This window comes from Artibeus jamaicensis, unplaced genomic scaffold (genome assembly GCF_021234435.1).
Source record: "Artibeus jamaicensis isolate MK-2021 breed Jamaican fruit bat unplaced genomic scaffold, CSHL_Jam_final scaffold_474, whole genome shotgun sequence".
NCBI classification, from domain to species: Eukaryota; Metazoa; Chordata; class Mammalia; order Chiroptera; family Phyllostomidae; genus Artibeus; species Artibeus jamaicensis.
The window spans coordinates 1,755,068-1,770,209 of record NW_026522046.1 but is presented as its reverse complement, the minus strand read 5'-3'; the positions used below and the strand labels follow the sequence as shown (position 1 = coordinate 1,770,209).

Below are 15,142 nucleotides of genomic sequence, written 5' to 3'. Positions count from 1 at the left end.
CATAACATTTCCTGGCCCAGCTTTTTCATGCCATGTCTTATTATTTTCCATTGTCACATGCCTTCAGTACAGTTTTTGTTCAGCTTGATGAGTTGGAAGCTATCTTAATTGGGTTACTGGAGAGAAGCCAAATTTTAGCATTTGCATTCCACTGAGAACACCTGAATGAAAGATCACGAGACAGCTCTTGGACTACAGCACCCTGCAATGAATTCTGTAGTGATGTCAAGCCTTGATTATCAGTTAAGAAGAAATGCCATAGTTAACGTGTTCATTGACTCACAGAGTTTGAGGGAGGAAAAGAAATGTTAGTGACATTTTAAAGGTACTTTTGGTCTCTTGGAACAGAAGTAAATGAAAATTGTGAGATCTGCTTCTATGTAGAATTCTGGTTTAACTCAAACATGCAAAAATCAGGGGTGTCCAAACTTTTGGCATCTCTGGGCCACACTGGAAGAAGAAGAGTTCTCTTGTACCACATGTTAAATACACAAACAGTAACAAAAACTGATAAAGATCTGTACATAATTTTCATGATATGAAAATGTCAATATGCCATCAACATAAGCAAAAAAAGTTCTTTATATAATAACCCAATTGTGCAGTGGCCCTTTTGATAATCTTTTAAAATTGTTGCACAGGCCTCAGGTTTCTGATGACTAATATAGAAAATATGCGTATCTAAGTAAAAAAATGTCATTGATTTTTAAAAATAGTTTTTATTATAAAAGTAAAAGAAAAGAGGGAAACATAAAAATAGCGGGATGTTTGACCACAAGTGCATCAGTATCTGGTTTGTTAGAAATAGTTGCAATTCTCAGTGAGTTCTCAAGGGGCTCGTCAGATATTTCAGTTCTAATGTTACTCTTAATGTGTTTGATTCTTGAAAGTAGTTGTTTGCAAGTATAGGTGCTGCCAAATAGTGATGATGTGAATAATGTGTGATTGTGAAGCAAGGGAGATTTGTCTCTGGGAAGATAGGATCTATAAAAGTCCAGTAAAGAGACGTAATCAAATTTTTCTTTATGTTGAAGGTCAGATTGAAGCTCTGAGTTCCATTTGAAAATTGGCAGGTAACATATTTATGTCAACTGAAAATGGAGCCACACATATAGCAAAATATCGATTATTTTTTAGAAAATCTTGAAATCTATTTTCAAATTCTGCTATCAAATCGAAACACAAGGCTGCATATTTTTTGCTGTTCACAGGACTGTGTTCAGCCCACATGTCAAAATACATAAAATCGTTTGCCTTAATTTAAGATTGCCATAATCTCAGTTTCATTTGGAATGCTATTATGGTTTGAAACATGGTATTGATAAGTTGGTTTTCACCTTGAAGATGCATGTTTAACTCATTTATTTTTAATAGATTTTATTTATCTTTAGAGGGGAAGGGAAGGAGATAGGGAGATAAACATCAATGTATGGTTGCCTCTTGTGTGTCCCCTGCTGGGAACTAGCCTGCAACCCAGGCATGTGCCCTGACTGGGAATCGAACTGAGATACTCTGGTTCACAGGCCCACAGCTCAATCCACTGAGCTATACCAGCCAGGAACAACTCATTTAAATGACCAATAAAATCCACTAAAATTGCTAAATTGGTAATCCAGTTTTCATTGTCAAGTTATGGCACAAATTTGTTTTTTGATACCATAAATGACTTGATAACATGTTGCAAATCATAAAATCTTTTCAACATTTGTCCTTGACTTAGCCATCTTACTTCCAGAAAGTAAATGATGTTGCCATAGTCAGCATTAATACTTTTAAGGAATTCCTGGAATTGGCGATGATTCAATTCCTTGGCTCGTATGAAATTCACAGTCTTAATGATGATTTGCATGATGTTTTTAAAGCTTTTGTGCATAAAAATTCTTGATCTACTATGTTGTGATACTTCACCAAAAGTGAGTTTTAGGTGGCAATTGCATTGTCTTCTATTAATTTTATAAGCCCTTCTCTTACCCACCATCACCAAGGCACCATCTGTAACTATACCAGATGTATGGACAATGGACCAAAAAACTCTCTTTACATGTTTTTTACTGCCTTATATAAATCTCTTGATTAAGTTGTATCTTTTAATAGCACTAAAGAAGCCATTTCTTCAGTGACATCATATTCGTCATTGATGCCTCTAATAAAAATGGCACACTGAGCCATTATCTGTAGCATTGGTGCTATGAACCATTGCCAAAACATGAAATTTAAAACTAGCAGCTTTACTATCCAAACTTCTTTCAATAGATTTTCTAGTTTCTTTACTTCACGTGGCTATGGTCTGATGAGACAAACTGATTTTAGAAATATCTCCCTTTTTTTCAGGGCAAATTCTATCTGCCACACTTTCTACAGATTGCTTAATAAACTCAGTAAGTGGTTTTGCTATTTTTGCTATTAAGTATTATACCACATAGTTTTCACAATGGAATCTGCCTGCGTTGTAACTTTTTGAAAAAAATGTTGTTGAGAAGACAGACTTTTTTCAGTTGCATTATTTGTTCTTATGACACAATCTTTCATATGCATTGAATTTAGCAGCGTGTTCTTGCATATAATGCCCCTTCAAATTACAGTCTTTGAAAACTTGTACAAATTACCTACACACTAAGCAGAGTGCCTTCCTATTTGCCTCGACAAAAAGTAGTCGCCTGTTGACTTTTCATTGAACAATCTTCCTTCATCTGTAATTATTCTTTTTCAAAGTTCCTTTTCTTTTGAGATGTTGTAGAAGCCATGCTGGGATTAAAAAATAACAATGCATAAGGGACTTTATTTACTTTTATTATGAAAAGTAATTGACAGGAAAATAGAAAGCAAGGTCAGGGCCCTTCCACAGCCCTCTTGGCTGCTGATGTGGGGCGAGATGCCAATTGTAAAGCATGGCAGAGATAGTATGAGGTGCTGCCAAGGCGTGGAGGTACCTTTAATGATCAAGTAAGAATGCCTACCTGGCTTCTAAATAACATTAAATGTCTAACATTGCAGTGATTGGTTGAAATATTGATAATCACTGCCTCGCCCAGTCACCACGAGCACATGTAACGTCTGATGGTGTCAATTCTACTGTCTGCCCTTGGAAGATGACACACTGGAAGCCTCACACCACCATAAAACTGAAGCCGTGCATGCATGCAAATAGCGTGAGCATATGTACATTTATTTAATGGGACATTGTGACATGTAATCACAAAAAAATTTCAGAATGTTTTAAGTACGTGTATGATTTTGCATTGGGCCGCATTCATAGCCATCACAGGCTGCATGCAGACCATAAGGATGGGCTGTGAGTTGGTCAGCCCTGATGTAAATTAGTCAGAAGTTTCTCAGTATTTCTCTTACAACCAAGAAAAGCTGAAGAAACTGAAAAAATCAGTAGCTTTAAAAAATATTTTTCAGAGAATTGAGATTGCAGGACAAATGGCATCATAAAATCTGAAAAGATGGTTTGTTCAGAGAAATATACTAGAGATCTGCTTATTTGAAACAGAAGCCACAAAGTGGTAATACTGATGAATTACTTGAAGTTTTATTAACTAGCTGAGTGAGAGGCCCCTTGGAACTGCAGTTTGGGGGAAACCCACTTTTGTGGGCTTCTAATAGGAACCTGTCCAAATATTCAATTTGAGCATCTCAGTAAGATCCCTCACTGAAAGGGAGAGAATGAGGAATCACTGAGAAATATATAGAGATTTTTTTTTATACTCCACCACAGGCCCATGATCTGAGGAAAAAACTTTGCCAGAAAAGTTCATCACTGGAGGATCTTCCTACTCAGGCCACAACCAGGCTTGATGTTTTAAGAAAAGTAACACAGTGGACAGGGGTCAGGACTTCAAGGAAACAGATTAGGGATATTGCAGTCAGAAAGGAGAATAAGTGTTGGAGGAAATAAAGCTATACCATTGAGAAATAGCTGTGAAAATAACAACCCTAAGATACAGACCCACTAAAAGACTGAGATTTAATTAGAATACTATAGACCTTTTCCCCTCCTCAATACTTTACCACTACAGCAACTAGACTCCAGTATAATTGCAGTAGATTATAGCTGAAAGAGCTGAAAAGCCCAGACTCTAACAGAGGAAGGCCCAAAGTCAAATGAGATAATGGTAAGGACAATGGATATATTCAAAGCCTCTGATATCTATATCTAAGCAAATTTTAATTATAGCCTGAATTCCAGCTATATTAACATAAATCATCACATTTAAGGTCAACTTATTTAAGGTCCTATTACCCTATTACATGTCTAGCTTTCAATATAGCATTCCAAAGCACATATAAGGTAGAAAATTACAAAATGAACAAAATAATCAAGATAGCCTCAGATATGACACAGGTGCTGGCATTATCAAATAGGAGACATGCAAGAATAGATGAGTGAGATAAAAGGAGAAGTGGAAAATTTTAAGAAAGAAAAAGGAAATGTGGTAATGAAAAATACTATTACACTAATATGATTAATCCTAGTTATGTAAGGCTTGTTCAGCATTCAAAAATCAATCAATGTAATCTCATGAAAAATCACATGATTATATTAATAGAAACTGCAAAAATATTTGAAAAATTCAAAACTATTTATAATAAAAAAGACTCAGAAAACTAGGCATAAATGGACTTCCTTCAGATAATTTAAAAAATCCTACAACCTACAACTAACATATTTAATGGTGAAAAACTAGAAGCTTTCCCCTAAGATCAGAAATAGGCAAAAACGTTCTGTCTTACCACCCTTTTCAATATCATGTTTGAAATCCTAACTGATAATATAAGACAAATAAATTAAATAAATGTCATACAGATTGGAAAGAAATAAATCTTTTTTGTTTGTAGGTGGCAGACTTGTCTACATAAGAAATTTAAAAGAATCAATCCAAAACTCCTAGAACTAATAAGCAATTATAAGTCAAGTTGCAGCATATAAATTTAATATGCTCAAATCAATTGATTATCTATATCCTAGCAGTGAACAAGTGGAATTTGAAATGACACACAATACTACTTACACTAGAACACAAAAAATTGAAATATGTATAAATCTAACAAATATGTATAAGATCTATATGAAGAAAACTATAATACTGTGATGAAAAAATCAAAGAATAACTAAAGACATGGAAGATTTAATATTGCCAAAATGTTAGTTCTTCGCAATCTGACCTATACATTCAACAGAATTCATATCAAAATTCCAGGATGTTATTTATTTTCTATTAACAAACTACTTCTAAAGTTTATATGAAAAGGAAAAAGACCCAGAATAGTAAATACATTATTAAAAAAGAATAGTGTTGGAGGACTCACACCACTCAACCATGAGATTTAACAACATAAAGCTACCATAATCAAGACGGTTTGGTATTAGTGAGAAAATAGGTAAACTGGTGGAACAGGATAGAGCTCAGAAATAGATATAAGTAAGTAGAGCCCACTGATCTTTGACAAAGGAGCAAAGTTAGTGCAATGGAGTAAAGATATTTTCTTTTTCAAGAAACGGTGCTGGAACAAGTGGACATCCATGTGCAATAATAACAACAAAATAATCAAACCAAAAATAGTTATAATTTAGACACAGACCTTACTTACACTCTACATAAAAATAAACTCAAAATTTATCACAGACTTAAATGTAAACCTCAAAAGTATAAAGTTCCTAAAACTATAACAGGAGAAATGTAGATGACCTTGGATATGTCAATAATTTTTAAGCTATAACATAGAAGGCAGCATACATGAAAGACATAATTGATAAGCTGGAGTTCATTAAAATTTTTAAAACTTCTCATCTGTAAATGACAATGTCAAAAATGACTAAACAAGCCATGGACTGGCAGAAAATACTTGCAAAAGACATATCTGATAAAGGACTGTTATCCAAAATATACAAACAACTCAAATGAAACTTAATAAACCCATTAAAAAGTGGGCAAAAGACCTGAACAGACATCTCAACAAGGACCATATACAGATAGTAAATAAACATATAAAAAATACTCTACATTTAATTCACAATTCCATTATGTGTCATTATGGAATTGTGAATTAAAACAATGAAACGCCACTTTCCATCCATTAGATTGGCTGAAACCCAAAACTTTGACAACACAATATGCTGGCAGAGACACAGAGCAGCATGAACTCTTGTTCATTGTAATGGGAATGCAAAATGATACAGCCATTTTAGAAGACAGTGCGGCAAGTTTTTACAAAATTAAACATAATTTTACAATGTGATCTAGCAATTGTGCTCCTTTGTTTTCTTCCCAAGTTGAAAACTTATGTCCATATGAAAATCTGCACATGAATATTTGTAACAGTTTTATTCGTAATTGTCAAAAGCTGAAAGCGACCAAGATGTACTTTAGTAGGTGAATTGATAGACTGTGGTATATCCAGATGATAGAATATTATTCAGCGTTTTTTAAATGAGTTATAAAAATATAATATATGAAGAAACTTCAAGTTCATGTTACCAAGTAAAAGAATCTAATCTGAAAAGGCTACATAATGTCTGATTTCAATTGTATGACATTCTAGAAAAGGCAAAACTATAGAAATGGTAAAAGAATCAGCGATGGCTTGGGTTTTAGGGAGAAATGGATGAATATGAAGAGCACAGAAGATTTTAGGACAGTGAAACTACTCTGTATCATACTATAATGGTGGACAAATGTCATTGTATATTTGTTCAAACCTATGGACTGTACAACACCAAGAGTGGACACCAATGTAAACTATGAACTTTGGAGGATAATGATGCATTTAGGTGCATCAAGTGTCATAAATACACCACTCTGGTTAATACTGGCTGAGATTGTGTACCTAAAATAAAGTAGATTTTAGAAAAAACAAACACAACCAACAAACCAAACAAAGAGACCAGTAAAACAGGAATGAAGAATGTCTGTGCCTTCTACATAGACACAGACAACAGTATGGTGATTACCAGAGAAAAAGGAAGGATAAATAGTGATGAAAGGAGACATTACTTGGAATGGCAAACACGCAATACAATATTCAGATGATATAAAATTATACACCTTAAACCTACATAATTTTATTAACCAATGTCATCCCAATAAATTCAATTTAAAAAAAAAAGAATTCCATGAATTCATCAGTAGACTCATAGCCCACATCCAAGGAACAAAGCAGTGAACTGGAAGGTAGGTCAACAGAATCTTCCAAAGCTGAAGTACCAGGAAAAATAAAAGTGCAAAAATAAAATAAAACAGAGCTTTGAGACTATATCCAAGTGTAGTATACTTATAATTAGAATATATGAAGAAGATAGAACTGGCCAAAAGAAATATTTAAAGTAACAATGGTTGAGAAATTTCCCCAAGTATAGAAACAAAGAGCCATAGATCTTAAAAGCTCAAATAATAAGAAATAGGATAAGTTCTAAAAACCAAATGCATACATACACACACATACATAGGAAAATCATATTTAAACCGCAAACAAACACAAACACAAACTTGGAAAAAAGATGAGAGATTTGGAGGATATGAGGGAATCCCCCTACCTAGAAAGAAACAAGGATAAAAAAGGAATAAGAATTATAGCAGACTTCTGAAAAGCTGTTCAGAAATGTAGACAGTATAATGAAACACTAAAAAACCCCCTCAAAACAAAAAACACATGCTTAGAAATCTGCACATCTGGTGCAACTATTTCTCAAAAGTGGAAGAAAATTAAACACTTTTTAGAGAAACCAAAACTAAGGGAATTTATTGTCATTGAGTTTGCCGGAAAGAAATGTTAAAAGAAATCCTTAAGACAGAAGGGAAATAATATAGGTAATATGCTTGAATAAAAGTATTTTTCCTACATGAGGCAAGCCATAGGATTGGAGAAAGAAAATGCAGGTAAAATAAAATATATATTTTTATATTTTTCTTATTCTTAATCGATCTTAAGAGAACAGTTTAAAACAATAGTAGTAATGATTATTTAGGTGATTAAAGCATACACCTATGAGATAGGAATGACAGCAGGGTTCCAAGGAATGAAAATGAGGAATTGGCAGGTTTTTTATTATAAAGTACCCATACTACACATGAAGTAGTACAATGTTACTTAAAGGCAGACTTAATTAGTTAAAATTGCATAATGTGAACTCCAGGCCGATTTCTAGAAGAAAGTTTAATTGTAATTGCTACGTGAGAGAGATGATAACATGATATCATATAATATGCTCAATTAAAACTGAATAATGCATAAATAGAGTTGATGGGGCAAAAAAACAAATGCCAAAAAAAGAAAAACTCTTATCAACATGGTAGGTGTTAATTTATCAAGAGCAAAAATCACCTTATTGTGAATGGCCTGAATATACCCATGAAATGATAGAGATTGTCAGAGTGAAGTGGAAAAAATTCAAATGTATGTTGTGTACAAAAAACTCATTTTAAATGTCAAGATTCAGATAACTTAGAGGTAAAGGGATGAACCATTCTAACAGTAATCAAAAAGAGAAGGAAGGAAAGGTGTTCCTAGATGGCTTTAGAGAAGGTGGAAGCTGCATTCACCTGCTCCCCTCCCAAAACCAGATTTACAGCTAACTTACAGAGCAATCAACCTGAAAACCAACTGAAAGCTAGCTAAACTGAAATATAATAGCCAAGGATACAGAAAAAGTTACAGGGAGACTGGTAAGAAGGATGGAGATGCAAAATAGGCCAGTCCCTGCACTCGGACATGGCAGTGGCAGTAACTGAGAAGAGAAATAAACACATAGAACTACATAAAATAAAAAGCTGTGGCACCACAAAAATATCAACAAAATGAAAAGATAATCCACTGCATGGGAGAACATATTTGCCAATGATATATCTGATAAGGGTTTAATTTCCAAAACATATGAAAGACTCCTACAATTCAACATGAGAAAGACAATTCAATTTAAAAAATGGACAAAGGACTTGAGTAGGCACTTCTCCAAAAAGGACATACAGGTAGTCAATGGACATATGAATAAATATTCAATGTCACTAAATATCAGAGAGATGCAAATTAAAATAACAATGAGATACCACCTCTACCTGCCAGAATGGCATCAATAAATCAACAACAAGTGCTGGCGAGGATGTGGATAAAAGGGAACCCTTGTGCACTGTTGGTGGGAATGCAGACTGGTGCAGGCACTGTGGAAAACAGCACGCAGTTTCCTATGCAGATAAACTTTAACAATTCCGAAACCACTATACTTGTATACTGGAATTAAGTAATTAAGTTAATTATTTGTGGATGGTAATGTCAGATTTCCCAACATTGGAGTGAGAGGTTATGGATAAGCAATTGGAGGGAACTAGACTGACCCATGTGATGATGGATTAGAGTTTGAGACATCAGTATGAATTCATGCATGTTTTGCTTAATATTGATACCAATACCTATACATTTCTTTGCTCTGTCAGCTAAAGAATTAGAAGCATTACCATCCCAGTAGCAATTAGAATGCCTAGCACTAGGAATTTGGTTTTTAATGCCTGTCTCTAATATTATAGCTTCTTGGAAAAATAATTTACTCTTGGGCTGGGGCATATACACAAGATGAATTTGGAGCATTTTGTAGTTCTATAAAGTAAAGATTTACTAAGATTAAAAACCACAAACACAGTGATGGGGTTATGATGAAGGGACAAAGGAATCAAATATAAAGCTTCCAAAGCTCAAAGCTGAAACCATTTGAGTAACAAAATTAATAAAGTAGTATTGGATCATCATAAAAACATTAAATCAATATCCATGAGTCCATACTAATATGAATTATGTGACTGAGTAAATAAAAATATGACCGAATAGGCAAATTTCCTCAACAGAGGAGTTCTAAATGATTTATGTCAGTACTCTCTCCTCGGGTAGGTGGATCAGAAATCCCTACCCTTTCAATGTAGACTACACAGGGTGCCTTCCTTCCCAAGAACATAGTATGGAAAGGGATGAAAGGGAATAACTTCTAAGTAGAGAAATCAAACAAACACTGCCCAGACAAGTGACCAAGATAAACACCAAAAGTCTTCCGTAACTCTGTAATTCAGAGTTTCATTTTATACTCCCATTCTTAAATTAAAGACACTGAAAAAAAGTGATTTTACATAAATATATCACTTCCTATCTGCTCTTTAAACCAGTCTTTTTTGTGAAAGGGGTAGTGGTTCTTCAGATTCTTAAACATATAGTTTAAAGAGAACATTAGTAAAGTTGAGGAAATGTAGTTGGAATCCAAACTTGACCACTAAGAGATTTTCTTGGATTCATTTTTTTTTCCTGTGTAAAATGAGGAGTCTGTAGCTTCAATAAAGTCCTGAAATGGTTTTTATTTTTTATTTTTTTAATATTTTATTTATTTATCTTTAGAGGGGACGAAAAGGAGAAAGGGAGAGAAATATTGATGTATGGTTGCCTCTCGTGTGTCCCCTGCTGGGAACTGGCCTGCAACCCAGGCCTGTGCCCTGACTGGGAATTGAACCATCATCCTCTGGTTCTCAGGCCCACACTCAATCCACTGAGCTATACCAGCCAGGGCCTATAGCCCTGAAATGGTTTTTAAAATGAGTTTTTGTAAAATAGATTTTTTTCTGGGGTACAAGTTTATGGTTTTGACCAAATTCTAAAAAGTATCTATTACCCATAAAATAGCTAAGACTCTCTTGTCCTGCTAATTTCATTCTGTGAACATCTGGAGGATGGTAATCTTTACCAGTATTTACAAATATCAGTAAATACACAACTGATTTTTAAAACACCATTTGAGTTTCAGAGAGGGGTGATGATAGTTAATAGTAGAGGATGGAGTCTGAAAGGACTTCAAAGTTGGCAGGAACCATGGAGTCCATGTCACTTTAAGCCCTATTTCATCAGTGGCAGTGGTAGTCAAGACTCAGAAGAATAAATTTACAGACATACGAAAGGGTCTCAAATTTTTTACACTATTCCTTACAGTCCATGAGGATGAGCTGCTATAGATCTTAAAGAATGTCAATGTCAGTTCTAAGCAAGATAAACTAAGATACCTAATTCATAATTTGAATGCCTCATTCATTCTTTTGTTGTCATTCTTTAATTTACTTATGCTTTTAGCAAACAGTATGTTTCTAATATGTGCTAAGCACAATGTTAAGTGCTTTGGATACAGAAAATTACATTATAATATACAATTTCTTGAATACAAATGAAGTGCTTTAGCTCATTTAATTCTCAAAATATTTTAAAGACCTAATAACATGGAGACTCATTACTTATCTCCATTAGACAAGAGATTACATTAGTTGTCTGTGCTTATTCAGATGGTAAAATGCATATTTGACCTTTTAACTGAGATCTGACTGTCCCACAGGCTTTATTCTTTTACCTTCTTTACCTCTTCCCCTAACATCTGCCCTTAAAGAACTTAGAGGTTTGGGGAAGAAGTAGACATGTAAAACAATAATAGGCATGTCAAAATAATAACAATAATAATAAAATACCCAGCAATATTAGTCAACATAAATTGAACAAATTATTTGTTGAGAGTATTATTTCACTACTCACATCCTTTTTATACAATAAATTGAAAATATAAAGGTTAGAAGAGTTCTATTCAAAGTCAACATTTTTTTAAACTATCAAAATGACAAACTTTAAAGCTAGAATAGTCTTTCAAGATTATCTGGCATTGCTTCCCTTGACCAAGATCACATAGGAACCAGAGCTAGATTAGAAACATTGAGGACTTCTGCTCAAGACGGAGGCCTAGGTAAACACACTTAACTTACTCACACAACCACAGAGAAAATTACAACTAGAGCTGAAAACAAATAACACCCAGAACTGTCAGAAAATTGAGCTATATGGAAGTCTGACAACCAAGGATTTAAAAAAGCCACATTCATCTAGACTGGTAGGAAGGGCGAAGACTCAGAGAAGGATGGAGAAGCTAAGAGATAAGGTGTTGTACAGAGAAGAGGTGGCGGTGGAAAAAGCTATCCTATATTTACATGTGGTGAATAAAAATAGAGAGAGATATCTTGGGAGTGAGCAAACCCAGCCCTAGGCCATACTGCACAGCTCATGTTTCCAGCATCAGGAAGATAAACCCCCATTAACTTCTGGCTGTAAAAACCAGTGGTATTTAGGGCAGTGGAAGAAACAGCCAGATTTACAGAAGACTCTACTTGAAGCAACCACATGGACTTAAAACCTATGTAGACTCACCCCTTCTGGGATTCAACATCAGAGCAATAGCAGGAAGGGCACCAGTCACACAGGACACATGTGGCAGGCAAACCTCCAGAATCCAGGCAGCTCCATTGTCCTTCTCCCAAACCCTCCCCCTACACAGAGCCACAAAGCAGTGAAGCAGGTCACTTCACTCTGGTGATTACCTAGGACTCCGCCCCACACAATTTACAGGTGCCTTTTCTACAATAGGTCAAAGACAGAGTCAAAACAGGTCTAGCTGATACAAACACAGGGAGGCTATCAAATTGAGAAGATAAATAAGGGCCAAATGAAAGAATAGAACACAACCCTCAAAGAGAACTATACCTATCAGATGCAGAGTTCAAAACACTGGTAATCGGGATACTCAAAGAACTCACTGAGTACAGCAACAATATAAAAAAGACCCAGGGAAAAATAAAGGTTTACATTAAGTGAAACTTTAAAAAAATCTACAGGGAACCAACATTGAAGGGGATGAAGCTGGGATTCAAATAAACAATTTAGAACATAAGGAAGAAATAAGTATTCAAACAGAACAGCGAGGAAAAAAAGAATTGAAAAAAATAGTATAAAGTGCCTATGGGACATTTCCAAATGTACCAACATCCGAATCATAGGGATGCCAGAAGGAGAAGAGAAAGAACAAGGAATTAAAAACTTATTTGAAAAAATAATGAAAGAAAAATTCCCCAATTTGGTGAAGGAAATAGACATACAAGTCCTAGAAGCACAGAAAGTTCCAAATAAGTTGGATGCAAAAAGAACCACACCAACACACATCATACTTAAAATGCCAAAGGTTAAAGATGAAGAGAGCATCTTAAAAGCAGCAAGAGAAAAGTGGAGATTACCTACAAAGGAATTACCATAAGACTGTCAGCTGATTTCTCAAAGGAAACTTTTCAGGCAAGAATGAACTGGCAAGAAGTATTCAAAGTGATTAAAAAAGCAAGGACCTACATCCAAGATTACTCTATCCAGCAAAACTATCATTTAGAATGGAAGGGCAGATAAAGTGCTTCCCAGACAAGATAAAGCTAAAGGAGATTATCACCAAGCCATTATTACATTAAATGTTAAAGAAACTTATTTAAGAAAAAGGAGAAGATCAAAACCATAAGCATTAAAATGACAACATATTCACAATTATGAACTACTGAATCTAACAAAAAAAGTAAGCAAACAGCAGAAACAGAATCATAGATATGGAGATCTTTTGGAGGGTTACCAGCTTGGAGGGGGAAGAGGAAGAATGAGGGAAAAGGCACAGGGATTAAGAGGCAAAGTTGGTAGATACAAAATGGACAGGATATTAGTACTATGCATGACCCATGGACATGAACTAAAGGGTGGGATTGCTGGAGGGAGTGGGGGTACTGGGCAAAGGGGAGCAAAGGGGGAAAACTGAGGCAACTGAGATAGCATAATCAATAAAATATATTAAAAAAAGAAACACTGCCTCAGAATTCAAGACTTCTGGCCACATAGTTTATTCAAGATACTATTTTGTAGTTTTTTCTTGATAAAATATCAGCAAAATGGTATCATAAGACTTCATTATTTGTATCTTTTTGTTCTGTTTAGCTGATCTTAGTGTCCTTAGGCTATTGGTCAATTTTCTGCCTTGGATATTAAATAAAATAAAGTTTTACCTACTATTGTAAGAAATGAAATATTAACTTTTTGGTGTAGTGTTTTAAAAAATCCTTAAGTTTTCACATGTCCATATGGAATGAGACTATGATTTTATTAAAGGCATATGGGGAATGGCTAGAACTGCTCATATCTGCTCAGAACAGCTGGTTATTAAACTTTCAGGAATTTTGCAAACCAGTTTTTAAACAAAGGCAATACTTAAATATAAAGTACATAAACTTAGAACTAAATAACATTAAAAATGAAGGCATGAATAATCAGAGTTATTAACTTAATTATTTTATTGCTACTATGCTCTTCAGGTATATACTAATTGCATTTGCGAGGTGAAACTGCTCCTTATTAGAGAGTGCTACCACACATCTCTTCTCTATTCTGCACTCAATGGCACTATTTCTACAGCTTAAAGTTGGTCTTGGTTGTAGTTGTTACACAATGGAACTTGACATTTACTGCGACTCAGGGATATTTTCCTCATATATCAGCATATCACTGGGAACAAGAGAATATCACAAATATCAATTGTTTCTCCAGCCACAAAGGCAAGCCTTGTTTGATATTTTAATCTGGTGCTTATGTTAAACTCCTTTTGTACAGTATCAGATCCCAGTTTGGTATATTCTATGTAAAAATCCTAAGTAGATTTGAGTCTAAAAAACTTGGGGATGAGGTAAATGTGATACTTGCAGCCATCACTACTTGCTTGAAGCTATGAGGGGACACATCTGAGGACTAAAGCCAACATGTCGAGGATGATAGAGAAAGAAAAAGAGAACTTCAGTCCTTAATGCTCTTACTGAGCCACTGAATGAATTAATTCTGGATTCACACTTCAGACATCTTGTAATGTGAAAAATACATTATTTTAAAGACACTTGTAATTGGGGTGTCTATTACTTACAACAGAAAGTAACCTAGCTAATATACCAATTACCCTTTTTATAGATAAAGTCAGCTAATTTCTACAGCCAAGACAAGAAAGTTCACTTAAGGTCTTATTAGCACTTCTATTTTAAAGGCTTGCTTTTTTATTTTTAATTTTAAGTATAACTTTGACTTAATTATAGCCTCCAGTCTATGAAAGTGCTATTTGAACCTAAGTTCTTTATGTAAAACATAATCAGAAAGAAACTTTTTAAAAAGTGTGAAACTCCAAATTTATATTCACATGATTATTAGTGCTAATGACTATGACAAATATCCAATATCTAATCTCAAATAAATATAGTTTTCTTTAGCAAAATAAGTGACATAAGAATCCAGTTAT

The 15,142-nt window shown here is 34.5% G+C and overlaps 1 protein-coding gene and 1 pseudogene across 1 annotated transcript in view; both read left to right on the top strand.

Annotated features, from left to right (window-relative positions):
- TP63 (tumor protein p63) overlaps positions 1–15,142 on the top strand; it is a 222,155-nt gene that overhangs the window by 17,282 nt on the left and 189,731 nt on the right. The gene's annotated exons all lie outside the window — the stretch shown is intronic.
- The window catches only part of LOC119039097 (acyl-CoA synthetase short-chain family member 3, mitochondrial-like), a 31,623-nt pseudogene continuing 19,353 nt past the window's right edge, over positions 2,873–15,142 (top strand).